This window comes from Pagrus pagrus (assembly GCF_965226575.1).
Source record: "Pagrus pagrus genome assembly, chromosome: 23".
NCBI lineage: Eukaryota > Metazoa > Chordata > Actinopteri > Spariformes > Sparidae > Pagrus > Pagrus pagrus.
Window position 1 is genome coordinate 21,004,141 of NC_140205.1, and position 4,261 is coordinate 21,008,401.

General features: G+C 42.7%; 1 long non-coding RNA gene across 1 annotated transcript; it reads right to left on the reverse strand.

The window, feature by feature from the left end:
- Positions 1 to 2,088: 2,088 nt before the first annotated feature.
- Positions 2,089 to 2,970, reverse strand: LOC311252265. The gene is made up of 4 exons (XR_014621509.1): positions 2,843 to 2,970; positions 2,625 to 2,681; positions 2,358 to 2,413; positions 2,089 to 2,193 (listed from the first exon to the last, which is right to left on the reverse strand). It is a non-coding gene; the product is annotated as an uncharacterized lncRNA (long non-coding RNA).
- Between the last annotated feature and the right edge of the window lie 1,291 nt (positions 2,971 to 4,261).

Genomic DNA, 4,261 nt, shown 5'->3' on the forward strand with positions numbered 1-4,261 from the left:
TCGAGCGTTCCCTCCGTTCGTCAGCTTCTTGCTGCACCCTCATGTCCTCCCTGAGGAGCTCAATTAGTTCATCAGACCTCCTTCTTGGCGGAGGCCCTGCCTCTCCTCCTCCTCCTCCCCCTCCCTCCTGGCCCGGGCCCCCCCTCCTCCTCGTCGTCCCCCTCCTCCTCCTCCTCCTGGTCGCCGGCGTTGCCCGCATGGTCCACCGCCGCGCTTGGCCCTGGTGTGTCCTTGGGTAACGAGGCAACTAGGACGGGGGGGGCAATGGACGGCCTCTGTCCTAGTACCTCGTCCATTTGGGCAAACCAGGGCCAAGTCGCTGCGGTGGAGCTGCCAGTGACCCCCTCTCCGCTGGCTGGATCAATCACGTCAGCAATTTCCAACAGAGTATTTATTAACTTTCATGGGTAAAATGTTAATTAATTAAATGTAGTTTCCACATCATCATTCACACATGCACCTACCTTGTATTTTTTTTTCAAATTGTCCCATTTCTTTTTTGCCTGCAGGGGCTTGACCTTCCCCTGCAGGCCCATTTCTTCCAGGATTGTTCTGAACACAGACAGAAGCAAGAGAAAATGTGAACACAAGACCACATTCACACAGGGAAGCAAAGATTTACAAGTGACACCAGGACACTGACAACTGGGCTATTCGTTATTGCCTTACCTCCATCCAACAGCGGCCGAGTTCTTCGCCCCCGTGAACAGGTGGTCAACAGGTGTCTGCTCCTTGCTCCCTAAGACAAAATGAAATGAAACACACGTGTTGTGTTATGTCAACAGACAAAAGGGTTCTAATGTCGCAAAAATATAATGACAATGATGATAATGATCCTGAACTTAGCTCTTCATTCAATCCAAACGTTGGACTGGACTTTTTTTCTGTTTTCCGTCAAACATTTCGAAAGTGACGGCATTTAAGGCTTTACATCCAAAGGCATAATGCTGAGCATGACAAGCGTCACATATTATGACTGAAAGTTAGCATTTTGGGGTTTTCTGGTCCCTTGATGTTTAACGTGTGAAGTTGTATGTTCAAATGAGTCACAAGTGTGAACACGATACTTACATGTGAACGTTGCGTCCGCACCGCTTGATGTCGCCATCGTCTCTGAGCAGCGGTGCGCAAAGGATCTTGGGATATAGCGGGCCGCGAAGGATAGTAGCGGTGCGTCCTCCAAAAAGAGGGAAGGCCAGGCTGCATTTGTGGGCTGCGTTTGAAGCAGCCCTCGAATTTGGACAGCCTTCGCGCAGCCTTGTGACGTAATTGGCCTTCAAATGCGCACTTCGTGGGCTGCAGCCCCTGAATTTGGACACAGCCAATGGTACTGGCCTTCAAGGCCGTCAATGGAACTGCACCCATCTACCTCCAAACACTGGTCAGACCACACGCCCCAGCGCGAGCACTTCGCTCCACTACATCAGCTGGCCGGCTGGTACCACTATTGCTGAGAGCAAACAGAGGTCGCTCAGCGAAGTCACGACTTTTCTCTCTTCTGGCGCCTCAGTGGTGGAACGAACTCCTGACCAATGTCAGGACAGCGAGTCACTCGCCATCTTCCGCAAAAGACTCACTTGTTCAGACTTCACCTCGACCCCGCATAGCATGACTGCTGCACCCACTTCACAGTAAAACCACTTACAGGTTGATGAAGGTTCTCATCCAGGTCATGGTAAATCTTAGTGCTGTATTGTAGGCAACTGGACTTGTTTCAGTTTCTTTTAGACATTTCATCTCTTCATCCAAGAGGCTTCCTCAGTTCTAACTATACAATAAATAATTGTTGATTGTTAAAAAATGTTGTTTTATGACTCATGTAAGGTACTGAGTAATCACTGAAGGTAAACACTCTTCTCTGCAGGAGGGCATGAATTAGTAGCTGTTGGTGTTTCTCTCTCTTGGTGTGTTTACACTCTAAGATTTCCTCCTTAGAAATTGAGTCTTCACTTTGTAACCGACCTGCGTGTTGCTCTGTGAATGCTCCTCTTGTACAAGATTAAGACCTTGTTTGAACTTTGAGCTGACTCCGATCTCCTTCCTCCAGTTTTAAATTAACGCAGAATTATTTCAACATACATAGTTTTATTTTGTATTTTTTTACATGTTCCTGATAAAATAAATGTGTGGTAAACAAGACGGTCTTGTCTTCTCTCTTTTCTTGCTCACATCTCTGGATCATGTAGCTGAGGCCTTTATGGAGAGAAGAGAACAGTAGCGTTAGAACACATACCAATCCTCCATAATCAAATCTGGTAATTATTATTTTCAACTCTACCCTGGCAGAACAGATACAACTAATGGCTTGATGCTGATTGTTTGAGCATTACAAATGGAAGTACCAGACTTAGACTTACCAGGGGGATAATGGATATGGTAATTGCGCGACTTCTTGCTGTAGAGTCTCTTGTTTCTTAAAGACAACAGTTTAAAGATTTACTGCATGACAATAGAGGTAAAAGAGTTTAACCAAATAAAATCTGCAAGGACTCCATTCTCTTGGGCATAGGGCTCAAATGAAACATCTCTTTTCATTTGTATGGGACCAGGATAACTCAATAATTTAAAATGATCTTCTTAATTATAATAAAAAAAGTGAATTAATCAAATCAAAATCAAATTACCTTTTTCCAGCATACATGAGAATGCAATTCTGGAAACTCTCAAGTTCTGAAGTTGACCTGTAATGTAAAGCAAAGCTAAAACTTTTGAAGAATATTTTTGTGATTCCCTGTTGTGCTACCTTGTAATGTGTCAGGTTTCATTTTGATACTATAGCTGTTCTGCTAATGGAAAGAATGGAAAAGATATTCTGACAGACAAGACAATGTTATTAATTTACCAAAAGGTCAGATACTTCGCGACATCCTTCAACCAGCGTCTGTTGAACATGACTCGTTGAAGAGCCTCATGTGGTGCAGAGGCTGGCACCATGAGCTCTTTATCACGGGTCGCCTCATCAAGTGGTCCATGGTCTCATTTGTTGCGGGTCCATTCATGCTTCCCCGTGATATAATAAGGCACCCCCACCCACATATCCCACAACAAAATACAATTTTGAGAAGGAACACATTTGTCACGTGACAGAAACGCTCCTCAACCACCAGAAGCAAGTAGGGTAGCAATCATCCGAGCAGAAAAATGATTATTTCAACATGGATTGTTGTTGTTGTGTTGTCCAAATGATGTCAACAGAGAGAGAAAACACTTCCCTGATGTACTGTATTGTCTTATGAAATAACACAACTTACATTGAACATATCACGATGTTCGGCTTTCTGGCAAATATGCCAAAATTGGTTGACGATGTCCCTCAGCCACACAAGTATGATGGAATGACCCTTTACAATCCCAGCCTGTGAACGAAAAAAGGAAAAATAACAAAAAATCTGTTTTCATTGTTATTCACAAAAATTAAAAACAGTAACATTCACTTATAGTATATTTACCACATGAAGTTTCTCGGTCAAATGTTTTGCGGCATGCCATATGTTCAATAAATGAAGTACACCTTTGTTTTTGTGTCTCCCTTTCTTAGGGCCTGGAATAAACAAAGACGTAGTAAGGCTTGTTCACAGTATTAGATTATTACATTGTTATAATTTTGGCAATTGTTATTCAGAGATGAGAAGTGACAGTCTCCATAACCAGTCTTGCAAGTGGCTAATAATTTTTGTAATAAATATAGGGGAGACCGGGGCTTGTTGTCACACAGGTAAGTTGTCACATTGCAATTATCTTCTCCACCAGAGGGCGCAACTAAAAAGTGGAATACTAGTTTTCTTCCTTTACATGGTCAGGTGTCATGTCCTGTCTGAGAGGAGAATAGCACATTGTGAGCTGAGATGAGCACCAATTAACCATTTTGCACAACCCAAAGTAAAAAATATCAAATTGATATATTTCAAAATAAGCTTCTTTCAGGTAAAAATCCTAACAGTGATAAATGTGGACTTGTTAGAGGAGAGATTAAGGCATCGTGTCATACCTCAATCATTGTTCTGTTTTAAGCCAACTTTAAACTAGAGCTAGCTTTAGCAAACATGGTAGTTTGGGGCAACATGTCAGTCATTTTGGGGTTAGTTGTCGCATGTAATGAACCATATCATAATGAACCAATGCTTTCTTTTTATGTAGTTCAATTCTATCTGGAATTTTGAGTTTAAGAAAGGTAAAACAGGCATTTGAGGCTGAGAGCCATAGCCTACATACAAGCAGTTCCTAAGGACTTTAATCCAGTGCATGTTACATGATATTTTGT